At 44.5% G+C, this 16,516-nt stretch overlaps 2 protein-coding genes across 2 annotated transcripts in view; both read right to left on the reverse strand.

Annotated features, from left to right (window-relative positions):
- Positions 1–16,516, reverse strand: part of LOC144769077 (E3 ubiquitin-protein ligase RNF14-like) — a 112,704-nt gene that overhangs the window by 75,283 nt on the left and 20,905 nt on the right. The gene's annotated exons all lie outside the window — the stretch shown is intronic.
- Positions 1–16,516, reverse strand: part of LOC144769076 (E3 ubiquitin-protein ligase RNF14-like) — a 506,892-nt gene that overhangs the window by 75,281 nt on the left and 415,095 nt on the right. The window lies entirely within an intron of this gene.

Consider the following 16,516-nt stretch of genomic DNA (forward strand, 5'->3'; position numbering starts at 1 on the left):
GGAGCGCAGAACCAACGTGGTTCATGTCGGTGTGTTGGCTAAGGATTAGTGTAGAAAGCATTCTGTAAGTCTGCTTTATTATCTTATATACAAGAAAAAGTCCCCAAAATAACTGCCATGTTGACGAAAAAATGTTAATATATATGAAAGTTGAGGATGCAAATATATTTTGCACGTCAGGCAAAGTGATGTTCGTTTTTAACATTCACTCCACTGCCAATGAGCCAAGACTGAAAACTTGTAAGGGCAATCTTGTCCGTTCTGCCTGTGAGAACGTAGGCAGCAGTTTCATATTGTTTTACTGCCACTGCACGCATGCAAAGCACATTTAATGAGTTTATTTCAGTCACTTTGTTAAGAGCCGACAACTGTGAGGGGGAAATCATGGGGGGGGTGGATAAGGGGACGAGGAAAGGGTTAAAAGAGCTGCAGGCGGGGGAGGTGGGGTGCAGGCAGAGGGGGAGGGATGGTGCAGGCAGAGGGTGAGATGGTGCAGGCAGAGGGAGAGATGGTGCAGGCAGAGGGAGAGATGGTGCAGGCGGAGGGGAGATGGTGCGGACAAAGGGAGAGATGGTGCAGGCAGAGGAGAGATGGTGCAGGCAGAGGGGAGATGGTGCAGGCAGATGGTGAGATGGTGCAGGCTAAGGGAGAGATAGTGCAGGCAGGGGGTGAGATAGTGCAGGCGGAGGGGAGATGGTGCAGGCGGAGGGGAGATGGTGCAGGCAGAGGGGACATAGTGCAGGCAGAGGGTGAGATGGTCCATCCGGTAAATTGTGAGGGGGTGACACCATGAGTTTCCCGCACCGGGTGACACCAACCCTAGTGACGCCATAGTGAACATCTTCACAACTCCAATGTAGTGTTACCTCACACAAAATTAGAAACATGCTCAAATGGCTAGGCTGGTAAACATGAAGATGAATAGTAAGAATACCCAGAGACTCTGCAAAGTATGTGATGTACAGCATGAATTCATGCAGACAAATATAGTGGAAAGCCAACACAACATTTAGTTGTGTAATATGCAATGGGGACAAACAGTACTTGGACCATGGCAACACAAGAAAGTAAGATTTTGAACTGTTTTATGTTTCAAAAATATGCAGATAAATAAATTTCCACCAGTTTACCTATGTGAAATAGGAGTCCACTTTTGAGTTGAAAGCAGTTTCATTCGTCTTTTCTAACTATTTTAGTAGCTAACATAGTGCACAATCTAATTGCTTAGGGCATGATTAGAGCTCAGAGACCCATAGGACCTCCAAGCCCGTGGTGGAGGTGCGGTGCCAGTCCCCAGGGACCGCCACACCAGTGGTCCGACCGCCGTATTACAACTACGGTGATCAGACCTCCATGGAACCGCCGCCCCCTTGGTCCTGCTCATATTGTTCATTCTCTCAACGTGGATAAATTCGATGTAGCAGTAGCAAATCGATTAGAAGTTTTATCTAATGTTGATTGACCTTCTGATGCCCTCTCAGCACCTTCCCCCACTGACATAACTGAAGGTAACAGTGTTTTGGCGAAGGGCTACAGTCCAGAGAATATGTGTTCAAAAGGTTCTTCCCCTTCGCAGGGAGAATATCCTCTGGTTGATAATTCTAAGAAGAAAGATGTCCTGTCGAAGGGACTTTGCTCAGAGCCTGTATATTTTTTGGGCCCACTCCCTTTGCTGGGCAGGACATTGCTGGTCTTAAGGATAAGATAATACATCAAGCCTGGCTTGGTTTAATTGCTATATATGATTTTGTTGCATTACAGGAAATTTGGGCTTTTACTCCTATTTCGTGCACTGGTTTTGCCTGATATTCTTGTCCTGCAACATCTTCTGTTCGGGACACAGCTAAGGGCGGTCTCTCTATTTGGGTCCATTTAAATCTTATTGTAGAGGTTTTGGTCTTAGACACTTGGAACCCTGTCTTTCAAGCGGTGCACATTAAAGTTCTTTTTTATTTCTATTTGGTCAATTTTTATTATAACTTTACAAATTCTGTATGCACTTATTTTACATACTTGTTTTCTGTTTTAAACCTTTTAAAGCAAATTGGGGTGGGGATTTGTTCTCAACCGAATTACCTCCTCTGTGGGGATTTTTTTTTGTTGATTTTTTTATTTTTTTGAAAAAACCTTTATTAGCAAAATTATGGAAGTACAGACTCTCGCCTACAACCCTACGGGCCGGCCAGGAAAACATCACAAGGTATAACATAATACACAGCTCATCAGCCGACAACCAGGGGTCCGGCAGCCACGGTAAGAAGATCGTTAAGTTCCAAACGACAGGATACGAGCGGTTTCATTTTATAACATTCAAACAACAAAAGAAACAAGGTTGCACTCCGATCATGATGGTCGGTTCGTGTGTGGCAGGAGGAGGCGGTCAGGAAACAATAAGGGAGACAGGAGATGGTACAGGACAGGAAAAAGAAAGGGAGGGAGGGACAGAACGGGAGCCCAGAGCCGGTGAAAATATCGATAAATCTGCACATGTGGGAGCCGGAGTGCACAGTCAAGGGGAACAAGGAGTATCAGGGGGATCTACGAAGGGGGGTTCACAGATGTCCCCACGGAATGCATTCCACTGGTTCCATATCCTACCCCACTTTTGGGGCCTGCCACGGGAAATATAGACAATTTTCTCTCTGAACATGCACCATTCCATGTTGTCTTCCCATCCAGAGACCAAGGGAGCCCTATGAGACCCCCATAACTGCGCAATGTCCCTCTTTGCGATCATGTTGCCTAGAGTCACCCATTGAATCTGAGCGACATTACAGTCGGTCGGTTCCCACACATTCAAGAGACAGCGCCTAGGTTCAGGTATCAGTCGAACATTCGTGACTTCATTCATCACTTCATGCACTCCCCTCCAGAAGGACTCAACCACTGGGCACTCCCATACAATATGAAGGAAAGTAGCAAGCATACCACAACCCCGCCGACACAGTCCATCATCAGAAAAACCCATACGCATCAGTCGAGGACCAGTGACATAGACACGGTGCAGGACTTTCAGCTGAACAAGTCGCAAGCGCGCCGGAATCGCGACCTCTTTAGGAGAGGACACCGCAGCCTGCCAATCTTCATCGTCTAGCTCCAGCCCATCGGCAGTCCAGGCGTCACGCAAATGGACCAGCAAGTCCGATCGAACATTAATGAGTTTTTTATAAATAAGAGAAATAGTGCTGTCCGGAACATGACCGTCCAGCACCCTATCCTCCAGGGGGGACTCTCCGGAATATCAGAACCGGCCGGAAAAACCGACCCAACGGCGTGGCGAACCTGAAGATATCGAAAAAATTCCGAGTCATGCAGACCATACTCCTGCTGTAGTTCCGCAAAGGTCTTCACTCTATCCTTAACCCAAAGATCGCTCAATTTACTAATCCCGATGAGATCCCATCTATCGAACCCTTTTGACGTCCATAGTCCACCCAGCCTCTCCGCAGCAAATAAAGGGGTCGCCCTGGTAAGCCTATCTGTCCACCCGGTAGCCGCGGTCGCGCTGCTCCAAACCCGCACCGCCACTGCCGTGGGACCCGTCAAGTTCCTCCTAGCACTCCTAGAGTAAAATGCCCTATAGTAATCCCCCCCAGGTAAAAGCCATCGGTCCATTTCAAAAGCCGGATTCGGGACAGGACCATACATAGCATGGTTCACGGCACTCAACTGGGATGCCCAATAGTATCGTCGTATGTCAGGTAACGCGATGCCCCCGTCATACCAGGGTAGCGTGAGTTTGGCCAATGCTATACGGGGCCGACCAGCCCACACCAGCTTCCTCTGGAGGCACTCTATATCACGAAAATAGTTAGCCGGCACCAAATCCAGCGTGTTTTGGACGGCATACAAGAACCGGGGGAGGGACATCATTTGGAACAATGCCGCACGTCCCAAGGGGGATAGGGGCAGATTACACCACGCAACGTCCGACCGGAGCCGAGCGAGCGGGGGCAGCAAATTCCGATCATAACGCAGCACAGGGTCAAGTGAAATATAAATCCCCAAATATTTAAAACCATCAGTGCAGACCGGGATCGGACATATTCGGGGCAGAGAAAGAGGGTCACTAGTAAGCGGAAAGATACAGGATTTAGACCAATTGATAACCAACCCGGAGTTGCGGCCAAAAGAGCGCAATACGTCGATGAGAACTCCCAGCGATTTGCGGGGGGACGTCAGATATAACAGGATGTCATCGGCATAGAGAGAGACTCGGTCTTCAAAATCCGGAGACCAACGAATACCTTTTAGAGAGGGTTCCCACCGAAGCCAGGCGGCCAGCGGTTCAAGCGCAAGCGCAAACAACAACGGCGACAAAGGACAGCCCTGCCTCGTGCCACGCCCGAGGGCGAAGGGCGCCGAGGCTCTGCCATTAACCACCACCTGCGCAAGCGGCTGTTCATACAGGAGTTTAACCCAGGTGATGAATTTAGGGCCAAAACCGAACTTGGCGAGGGTGGCCTACAAATACGGCCACTCAACCGTGTCAAAGGCCATCGAAGCATCAAGAGAAACCAAGATGGCCGACTCACGAAGAGATCCCGCCCTCGCGATGACGCCATGCAGACGGCGAAGATTGAGAGCAGTATTACGCTGGGGGATAAAACCGGACTGATCTGGGTGAACCAGTCCGCTGATCACCGTGACCAGTCGATTTGCCAGTATTTTTGCCAATATCTTAGGTTCAGCGTTCAGAAGGGAGATTGGACGATACGATGAGCAACGCTCGCGGGGCTTACCATCTTTATGAATGACCACGATGGAAGCCAGCCTCTGGTCCCCGGGAAGAGAGCCAAGATCTCGCGAGGCCGCAAACATACGCAGCAAATACGGCGCCATTTTGTCTGGACACAACTTATACAACTCAACCGGTATACCATTAGGGCCCGAAGCCTTCCCCGAACGAAGGGAGCGAATGGCAAGCGCAACCTCATCAGCGGAAAAATCAGCCTCCATTAACACCCCGTCAGACTCCGAGAGACAGGGCAGCGCAAGGTCGCGAAGTAACAAGCACGAGTCCTCCTCCGGGAGGCCCGAAACCGGGGCATAAACGACCCGACTCTGTGGGGATTTTAACGCTAAACTAGCAGCTAATCATGAGGAGCAAGAGATTGTTGACCAAATTATTTATTATGGTCTGCCTGACTTTAGAGGGAAGGAGTTAGGCTCTGACCTTGCTGCATTTGATCTCGCTGATATAATTTGTATGTTTAAAAGTGATGGACCGCCTCTGGCCTCTCTCTGGGGGGTGGGGACAGGCTTTAGTTATTGATTATATATTTGCAACTATGCCTTTTTCATTGTGGTTCTCAACGGGGTTAATTAAAGAGACAGAGTAGGGGGAGTCATAATGCACTAATCGTTGTAGGGCATTTCCCGGCACTCAAAGCTAAAACTCCAGCTGGGTCTATAGCGATCAGCCAGCATTCTAATGATGGCCTCAGACTAGTTTGGTTATTAAACGAACCCGCAACCACTCTTGGTTTGCTTCTAGGGAATCATCAGACGACATTTTGCTGCCTGGCAGAAGAGAGTGGTGATGTTCTTTTAACCCATTATGAACATCTATGTTCAAATATTAGGAAGCATTTACTGAAGCCAGGCTGGCGTGTTCAAGTGTATCCGAGTATTTGACAAGCATTGCTCTGCGGCTAACAGCTGGTTGAGAAAGGCGACATCTACTGCCCCAAAAGATCTTCAAGAGATATGGGCAGCTCAGAAGGACTATAAAAGTAACTTGAACCATAAGAAGGAGGTCTTATGGGTAGAACATGGTGGCTGCTAGATGAGCTGCCGCTTGCGCCCGGAGCACCTGCATCCCGTGATTTTTTTGTGTCTCTGAAGAGACCCGTCTTACCTTCCTGAAGTCCGCCTGATTGCAGTGACAGGCTTGCTCCCTCCCTTGGGGGCTTGGTTGCTTTGGCTGGGGATGTGCGTTGCAGCTACAATGGCTGTGGATTCTCCTCGGTTGACTTGGTGGTTGGAGGCTGCCTTGGAGCAGTGGCTCGAGGGCTCCTCCGTGTTTCAGCAGCAGCAGTATCAGCACCTGTCGACCCCTTGGCACTCCATGGATGGACGCGATCAGCGAGGAGATTCAGGAGGAGCTGGTTTCAACCAGAAGCGTGGCTTTGGAGCCATCTGCACGGTTTCAGCAGCAGAAGCAGGTACAGGGGGCCCAGGAGGTGCAGGCTAGTCCATTACTCCAGGTGAGACCTGCTATCACTCCTTTTGCTAAGGGAAGTAAAAAAGGCAAAAAGCCAGGGGGCTGACCCTGGGGCCAGCCAAACCAAAATCGGGGGGGGGGGGGGACCAAACAGTCCCTCGAGGAGACTGGCAGGGGGAGCAGTGGCAAGAGTCAGGGAATCGGGGGTCCCCTCAGCGTTGATGCAGTTGCCAGCAGCTCTGCATTTTAGTGGTATGAGGTCAAAGGCAGGAGCATTAAGGCAGGAGGGGCCAAAAGTAATTCCCTTGACTCTAAAGTTAGGATCATCCATTCATTGAGGTCATACTTCAAAGTACAATTACGCTCTGTCACATGGTGTTGCAGTATAGACCGGGTATAGTCCATTATCACAATCTGTAATCTATCAGAGCTGTGCCACAATTGATAGGGACAAGAAGGGATATGTATTCTTAAAGATAAAATGAAAGTAGGAATGATACTGGGTAAATTTCAGGTGTACACGTGCTAAGATATGACATTGCTGTAACTCTTGACCTAGAATATTGTAATTACTGTTATGTTGTATGTGACTTGTATCATTATGACCCAGTTGGATGGGATTCTATGCCCAGCGATGTAATATATTGCAACCCTCTAATAAAAGTATGTTTAAAAAAAGAGCACTTCAAAGTACAAACGGCGGTACTGGACTTTGTGAAGCAGGGGGAGGCCCTCAGAAGGGGTTCAGCAGGGCAACTGGCTTTAAACCCAGCCCCGGATTGTATGGAGGCCGCTGGAGGCTCACTGCCTCCGGCCACAACTCCAAATTTCCTTAGCGAGAGTTGTAAAATGGGGGTATAATATGGGTTCCAGATAAACCGGAAGACTCTGCTGGGCAGGTGGCCTTGGCACCTCAAAGGGCCCCTCAAGGGGCAGAAGCTCTGTATAACGGTGGGGTAGATAAAGGCTCCAAGGATTATGAAGCAAGGGGGCCCTCAGTGGCTTCTTTGGAGGTTCTTTTCTCTACGCTATCGGAGGACATTAAAAGGGGTTTTCGCTCTCTGCTGACAATCAGGAAGAGATTAGGAACTTCTGTGAGACGTTGGAGAGAAAGGTGGATCTCCTAACTACAAGAAACAAGACTTTGGAGACTACGGTCAGAGAGTCATAAGATCATCTTGGGAATGCATAAGCCGATATCCAGACCCTCAAGAGGGAGGAGGTGGCCCTTCGTGATAGGTTGGAGATGTTGGAGAACAACTCTCGAAGAAGCAATCTGCGGATTCTGAATGTCCCGGAGGGGAGTGAAGGGGCTGACCTCAAGTCTTACATGGTCGCACTGCTGAAAGAATCTTTGCAGCTTGGAGAATCAGAGGAGGTTCTGACTAGAGACATCCAGAGAATCCATAGGGACCCTTTCTGCAGAAATCCCAACAGAATAAAGCCCAGGAAAATCCTCATGAACTTTCATACATACTCCCCAAAGGAGAAGATCCTCAATATGGCCTTAAAGGTGAAATTATTGAAGGCTAGGGACTTCTTTTTTTAAACCCGCTCTGACCTCGCCAGATTTACCCTCGTTAGACAATGGGAATTGGGCAGGAAGCTGGAGGACTTTAAAAAACTTGATGCCATAGATCAGTTTGAATTTCCAGCAACTCTGAAAATTATGCACAAGAACAAAATGCATAATGTTAGATCAGTGCTGGAGGCGGACGAGCTGCTCGAAACCATAGGGAAAGGGGATCCTTAACGGGTGTATCCATACCCGGGGGTTCTGGCACCGGTTTGGACTGTAGTGTAGTTCCTATATTCCCAATAGGCTCTGCGCATTGGAATAATATAAACAGCAGTGTAGACGTAGGACTGAGGTCGACTAGGTCTCTACTGACTATATTAGACTTAATTAGTTTCGCCAGCTAGCTCAGAGGTCACTAGAAACTTTCTCGAATGTTCAGGAAAGAGTTAACTCTCCGGATTTAGACAAGAAGGGATTAGCTTCTGACAACCATATAACATGACAACTTTGCTCCCTCAGAATAAGAGTGTATCTCTAGAGTCGTGTGAAAACAATAGACAGCTATTTTACTCAGTCAATCGTGCATACTTAGTTTCACCAGAGTGCAGAGAAATAGAGAGACGGGCGTTTTCAATAAAAGGTGTTATTTATTGAGCAGTCTTCTTTCTCATGCAAGAGAAATGAATTGCCACAATTGCAATACTTAACATGAAGTAAAGTGCGTACAGTAAAAGGAGTATTATAAAATAATACTGTAAAAGCATTGATATGGTTTCTTAGCCATATGATACTTTAAAATGGATAAAATATATACATACATAAAAACAATGACTAACCTACTCAACTGGTGCTTCTAAATACGCCTACCCCGGTGTACCTGACCTAAGCCTAATACGTGGGAAGGAGTAAGTAAGTAGCAGTTTAAGTTAAGTTGGTTTTGCCAAGAAATCTGAATCAAGAATTCTCTTAAGGGTTTAGTCAGCTCCGTATCTTGGTAATAGAATGTGGGAGGTCTTGTATCTCTCTCTTCAGGACTCGATCTCCCAGCAACCCGCAAGTGTGGCTGGAAACACCGGAGCTGGAATCTTCTCGGCTGGAGAAAAAGACAGCGACATTCTCAGTGCGTCAAAAGGGAGAGGCGGCTTCCGTGGGCTCTCGCATCAGCTTGGCTCTCGGGCAAGTAGATAGCCGCTCTGCTCCAAACCACCGTGTGTTTGCTTAAGGCAGCGTTGGTATATTTATACCTGAAAGGTGCCGGGTTTGACGTAAGGTTGGACATAAGACTTCACTAAGAACTAACAGTTCTTTCTGGACTCCAGGAGTTCTTGTTCAAATCAAAACAAAAGCAGGGGGATTTCCCGGGCTGCTGGAGGCTTGGTTTGTTTAAAGAACGCGTTGTACTTTCTAGGAGTCATGGGGAGTAGCCTTGCCGTATTTGGACTATTACTAAATATGGATATGATTCTTATGCCTTTATAAGGATATTGTTTGTTATAGCCATATAAGGGCATAAATCGGGAATATCGAATTAGGGTCCTAGATAGAAATACAACACCCACTCCACGATTTAATGTCCATCATTACTAAAACTAAGCAATAGTAAACATATAACGATGCATGTGTGTTTTCCAACCCACCCCAAAATACATAAATCGCATTTGAAATGGTATATGGTAAATACACGAAAATGAGTATTGGTACTGTACGCTTTTCAAGCAGTGGTATCATTCAGTTAAAGTGCATATATATATATATCAGCTGAATGAATGGCGAAAATTACACATGAAATGGCTCTGAATACAGAAAAGAAGGTCGAGACCATTCCATCACATATTTATACAAAATGCTGTACATGTGCTAGAGGCTGAGATAAAATATTGTCTCTAGTATCCTAAAAATAGAAGCTCTGTTCTCTAAGAATAGTTTTACTTTAAGCAGAGTACATGTGCCAGACAAAGGGTAAATATTTTGGAAGTGAAAAAAAAACAATTTCACTTTCAGGGAAAAAATAGTTCCAAATGTTTTCAGTGGCTGTGTTTATCAAAATTGAAGGCCGAATTCAGAGTTCAGGGAACGCTGTGTGCTCATTGTTTTTTAAAAGTTATTCTCGTTGGCTGGAGAGAACATCATATCAGACCGACTCCCAAAAAATTGGTCTACAACATCAGGTGAAAGTTCGACCAAGTTCGAAAATGCCGAAACAGTGCATGTGTGAGAATGATTGCTATCATCGATGTCAGGATCAGCAATGCTCACAGAAGGTTGTACCTGTGTGGTGCTGCTCTCATCTCGTACTCCACTGCCACATACTCGTAGTGGTGAAGTCTCAACGAATGCCATCATCAGAATAGGTAACCGCTGGGGACAACACGATGCATGAGTCGTTACCAGACCTAGCAAGGTATCTATATCCATTGGTACTGCTGATGGTAGTGTAAGACAGACGTCCAACACGCATTCTTCTCCTCATAGTATACATCGAAGCACAGGTAAGATGCAATTTTGCCAAACTGGTCTGAATGAAAGAAACCATGTCATATTCAGATCTCTTAGCCGGGCTAATCCGAGGACTTTAGTTATGCGGTCCCGGTAGTGTATAGCTAGGATCGTTTCTTCCATCGTTGCTGGAGGCTTGTCTGCGGCTTGGCTTGCCATACGAGTCCCAAAAGTAGAGGTAGGCCGCCAAAGACAGAATGGACAAAATTCGGAAAGATGCCCAGAACTGTTTCAAAGGGTGTTAACAGTCTCGAAAAAACTGTCTTAAATACATGTGCGATGCCACTGGTATCTGACATGTTTAAGATTTGACTACGAAATGGACGGGGCAATTTGTTGATAATAAGGAATGTATCTCTGCCGCTGTCCTTGCAACTTGCAGTTCATACGTCTCTTTGGACGAGGTTAAAGGCACAGTTGTCTGTAAAAGAATGGACTTCATTCTGCTTAAAGTATCAATTCGAATAGAAGAGATATTTAAATAAGGCCACAACGCAGCCTCCATGTCTGGATTGCTGTGTGGATACAATACTTGCATACAGCAAATGACCCTGGAGCTAACGGTTACGAGATAGGGATTTCCTGGCACCATTCCACAACAGCTGTGGTCCCTTATTAGAATGTAGCTGCCGTTGGAAAGCTGTCTGAAAAATGGCTCTATCTGTTTCGCAGAGTGCCATGCAAATGACATGAAAGGTTATTTGAAGACCCTTCGCAGGTTCCATGCAAGTTAATATCTTGACACAGAAGTGTACCACGTAGTGATTTTTTACAATTTTTTCCACTAAGGAATACCTCCTTTTTCCTTCACTATAACATTTGTGTGTGTAAGGTAAATCCCAGGTTGATTTGATGTATCCTTTAACCAACCTTTCATACAGGCCTGCTGGTATATACTCTTGGCAATATTTAAACTGGAAAGTTGTTATCGGAATTGTGATTGTTCCGTGTATTATCCATTCAATGACAGGTCTTTCTGACATTGTCAATGGTAATCTCTCAAGTTTTTCAATACTCAGAATCGTATAGTCTGCTCCTTTTTGTGCTAAACTGATTTGTTTAACAGTAAGGTTAAAGATAGAGAATAATGACGTTGTGTTAATTAAACGCCATGGCACGTAGCCTGAACGCAGATTTTGCAACGTCCAGCCAAGCTGTACAATAGAACGCAATTGGGACTGACCATGTTGTAACATTAGCAAGTCTTGCTCTATTATATCAATAGCAGATGATACAATGCTGTCCAGTGAATATATTCTGGAGGACAGAGTCATTAACCCATTGTCCACTACAGAAAGTGATTTTTCCAAATTAATACGATCAATTTCTCGTATTTTTTTAGCTGTTTCAATTTGTGTTACTTTCCAAGCCTCGTTGTAAGCAGCGCATATACCGGCGTATATGAAACGTTTTTGACGCTGTTTGCGTGGTCCCAGTATGAAATCACGCAAGTCAGCACCGTCTTTAAGTAAAGCCAAGTGTTGCTTAATTTCTGCCAGTGTGGATTTCTGTAGCCACTCAAGGCATAGTTTCCCTACACTGTATGTTGTAACTATCCCTGGATGTTGTCTCTGGGAGTATCTCGGGTCTGGCCTGGTCATTTTGAACCCCTGTGTTTTGTTCAGGAATCTATCTTGACAGTTATTTGTGTCTGTGGGCCAGATCAACCATTTTTTCCAATCAGGATGTGTTCTGTTTTGGTGTAAATTTTACACCAAAACAGAACACATCCTGATTGGAAAAATGTGGGATACGTCTATCTCAACATCTGTAGTGCTATTACTGTCAGGTGTTGGCTTTGGAATAGACGGTTTATTCAAGTCTTTTATCTTAGCTAGGCCAAGACAAGTAGTTTGATGAATTGTGTCATTCAGAAATATCATTTGTTCTGGGATCATGCAGGCCCTAAATAATGCTTCTAGGTCTTGTACCTGCCAATCTTTGGTACCCCAGATGGTTTTTGTTTCAATGTTGTTTTTCCAAAATTCGAAACCAAATGTAGACATTTTGTCATAATAATTTTCAGAATATATTAATTTAGTATTTGTCAACATTGTTTTCATTCCTGTCTTTTTTAACATTTTGAAATAAAACGTTTCTGGATCACTGTTGTTAAACCCTGAGAAGTATTGAAATTTCCCATAAAATGTTTTCGAGCTGCCTTTAGGCGGAGTTGGACAATGTTCCCATTGATTATAAGATAAAACATTTCTAGGCTGAGCAGTTTTATGCAAATAGTGATCACCAAAATGATTATAACAATATAGCTCTTCATAATTTGATGCACCCTGCAAATAATCATGTTCTGTAAATTTTGCTGATATTACTAAATCTGACATCATATTATTAATGTTTTCAAAGTCCCAATCATCAGAGAAAGTACTTGGTGTCACAAAGTCACTAAAGGAAACCTTAAACTGGTGTGGATATTTCAAGAGCTCAATCTGGCCAAAAATGTCATAATCAGTTCTGTCCCATGCTACCCCACCGGGTATTGGATTGGCTGTGATGTTCACTGATGACAGTTCTCTTTTCTCGATGTGAGAGGATGTGTGAGGCTTTAGGACCAAGTTAATGTTCTGACTTGCTGTGTCCATTGTACTATATTTTCCATCAATGAATTTTCCCAAACATAGAACCATGATGAGCCAAAACAGGAGGAAAAGTACACCTAACACAATCCAAAATTCAATCCATGGTGACATCAGATATGTTTCTTTTAGTTGATGAAAAAGTTCAGTCATTGTTTCTTTGAAAGTTTTTGTTGCTGGGGTTTCTTCATGCTCGCTTGGATCTTCAGAAAAGTTATCGAAATTGATGAAGTAGCCAGTTGCAGTTCTGTCAATTGTTGGAATTGCTTCCGGATTTTCATTTGATTTTGGATTTTTCTTTTTTTCATTAGCATAGTCTGAGGCTACATCATTGTAGATTGGTGTTTCTTGACGTTCCATGGCTTTGTTGCATAGTCCTTTTTTATTCACTGCAAGTTTATCAAATGTGATTAGTCTCTCAGTTTGATCCTCTTGGATTGTAGCACATTTTGGTATTCTGCTATTTCTTGGGAGTCCACTGTGCCTACTACTTATTATTGGCCACATGATTGTGGTTTTACCAGGTCGATGGATACAACTCGGTTCTCCTTTTTACCAGCAAGGGGCGGTAGTACAACTGATCTTGTTCCGCTGACAGCTAAGACAGGTACTGCTTTTCTGTAAGAAGGCCCAAATTCCTTCTTCACCGCGATCTTCTCTCTGACCAGATCCCCAATCTTTGGAATCCAGACAGGTCTTGCTGGGACAGGTGGTTTTTCTTCAGTGGCTGTTGGCTGTTGCTTTAACTTTATGTTACTCAGGTTTCTTCATGTTTCATTTAAGTCCTGTAAAACAGCCAAACGGTCTTTGATATCAAAGGATTTTTCTTCTACCACTGAAGTGTGACAATCAAGATCCTGAATGTGCATTCTAGTACCGAACAATAGTTCGTATGGAGTGAGACCTTTTAGAGAATTTCTTGGCAGATTATTAAGACTATGTTGGACACTTGTTAAATGTTGGACCCACCCATCACCCGAACCTAATACCCTCGCCGTTATAGATTGCTTTATGTCCCGGTTTTTTCTTTCCACTACCACATTTCCCTCACGATGGAATGGACAAGAGTACCACAATGCAATGTCCATACTGGCCATGGCCTCCTTGTAAGCCCGAGAGCTAAACGCAGGACCCTGGTCAGAATGTAGCATGCCAATTGCGTATGTGCCGATAAAGACTCGCAAATCTTTTATAACAGTTCTGGCGTCAGCCGAGCGCTGGTGTCTACATTTTAAGTGAATCTAGTCTTAAATATTATGGGGACGCATGTCTCCTGCTGCATTTCTGCGTATAGATAGCCTGATGCTTTCTAATAAAAAGGGTCCTGGCAATACTCCGGTCGGTTCACGACTGCGATCTCTGTTGCAGTTTGGACAGCCCATTGCAAATTAGTAATGTTGCAGGCTCATCCCCGGCCACCAGTATTCTGATTGTAATTCTTTAAGAGATTTCAAGATCTCTTGGTGCCTAAGACCTTCACCCATGTGTGCGTCTGCTATTAATAAGACTCTCCTGTTCGTGTTTGGAATTACTCTATCCCCCACTCCAGGGATTTGAGCAAAAGGAACGGAGTTTGCATCAATTATGTATGTATTATTGAGTGGATAGTTCACAGGTAATGCTGCATAGTCGCCTTTCAAAGACGCTTTTACCGCCAGCATGGTTTCCCCGTCTATGTATTTTTTTGAACGCTTTTTTGTGGCTACGGAAGCCGGTTGAGCCGCTTCCACTGTGGCTCTGAGAGCCAATGAATTCCCTGCAACGTGAACGCCATCACGTTGATGACTCAGTGTATGTATCACGTGAGTCTTTTGTAGTTCTTTCTGCAAAAGAACTACCTGTTCCCAAAGCTTTTTATGCTTTATTGTGGCCCTTGTGTCATCTTTGTAATCGTTTTGAACCCAGTTCTGCAAGTCATTATTGTAAGACCTGACGCAGAAATGCGATTCGCACACTATTAGCGATCGGCATTTTTAAGCGCCATCTTTAAAGACCTGATTTCAGCTCGCTGAGCTGAACAGTTTCTCAGTGATTCAGTTTTTGTGACCATTGGTCTGAATTTACCAAAGCGCCAGCGACCTTTAACAATCGCGCACACTGCGTTGTAGGATTTTTTTATCTACATCGTAATGTTGTGCAAATCTGTCCATATAGATTACACATGTGTACTGTTCGAGAGGCAGAATTTCGATTGGCAGAGGATATTCTTCTTCATATTCTAGATCTTCTAGTTTTTTCAGTTTCGGGTCAAAATAGTATTTCACGTCTTCTGTAGCAAGAGAATTTTCCCATTGTATCCATTTTGGATCTAATGCCGCAGCAGTCAAATTGCATGGGCTTGTTAATGCCTCAAGGGCTGATTCTGCTGTTAAAACAGTTATCCTTCTGCCTTGGGTTTGGGCTCTTTCTTTTGCTACAGCAGTTTGAACCGCAGTTAGAATTTTTTCAGTTGAACTGAATTTCATGTCAGCTTGTGTGTACAAGTGTGATTTGTAAGCTATTGGTACCGTTTCTCCCTCATTAGAGGTCAGGTACGTGAATCCGCATCTTCCTGTGATGACTCGGATTACAAGGTTGCGTACGTTTTCGCGTGTTTGTAATTTTGTTTTAGCTAACATGTCTGTTTACAATGATCTTAAAATTTCTGTGTGTTTCTGAGTCCAATTAATTGGTTTGAAATCAGGTTTTATTAATTCATAGAGAGCTTTAACCCTCTCTGCATAATTTAGAATGAATGTTCTTCTGAAATTCAGGAAACCTAGTATCGATTGTAAGTTCTTCAGCGTTTTTGGTGCTTGGAGTACAGCGCACTTCTCTAAGAAGTTGTCTGCTAGGCTTTTGCCTTCACTTGATAATTCATATCCTAAAAACAGGACAGTTAGATGGGCAATTCGTGACTTTTTAAAGTTGAATTTGTAACCCTCAGCTGCAAACCCAAGTATTATGGTGTTCACTCTTTTCAAATGAGTCTCCAGGTCATCATCTGTGAGATAGATGTCATCGACATAAGATAATGCCTCATCATCATATATTTGTAGTAGCTCTGTTACCCTTGCTGAGAATAATCCTGGACTATTCTTGAATCCCTGTGGGAGTCGACAGAAGTGTTTTTGCGACCCCATGATTGAGAAAGCGGTCAAATACCTGCTTTCAGGTGCAATGTTTTGACAAAAGAATCCATTAGAGATATCTAATGTCCTTTTATATTTTTTTAGCACGATGTTATTCATTAGTGCTGCACTGTGTGAGTTTTATACTGCAAATGTTTTGCAACAGGAGTTTAGGTGTCTGTAGTCCAAAACTAGACGATATGAATCGTCTGGCTTGGAGACAGGAAACAAAGGATTGTTCATTTGTGAGGTGCATGTTTCAATCACCCCCTGGTATTCAAGTTGATCTAAGATCTCCCTGACTTGCTTTTTAGCTTATTGTTTAACTGGGTACTGCCTTTGTGCAGTGGGTTGAATTTTTAACTGGATTTTGTGAGGAGGAGAATCCTCATCCCATCCTACATGATTTTTATATAATGCAGGAGCTTGGGCCACTGCCCATTTTCTTGCATATATGGTTTTTTTATGAATTGAAATATGATTTGAGAGGGCAGGCTGTTGTAACGCATTACCTCACCCTCTCGTGCCTCCAGCGCGAGACGTGACATCCCTGTTCTCCTGCGTGAGAGTGCCCTTTGTTCCCTCTCCCTTCCCATTGGTCCCCCAACATTCCAACACCCATCCATTCCTCTTC

This window comes from Lissotriton helveticus, chromosome 7 (assembly GCF_964261635.1).
Source record: "Lissotriton helveticus chromosome 7, aLisHel1.1, whole genome shotgun sequence".
In the NCBI taxonomy this organism is placed as follows: Eukaryota; Metazoa; Chordata; class Amphibia; order Caudata; family Salamandridae; genus Lissotriton; species Lissotriton helveticus.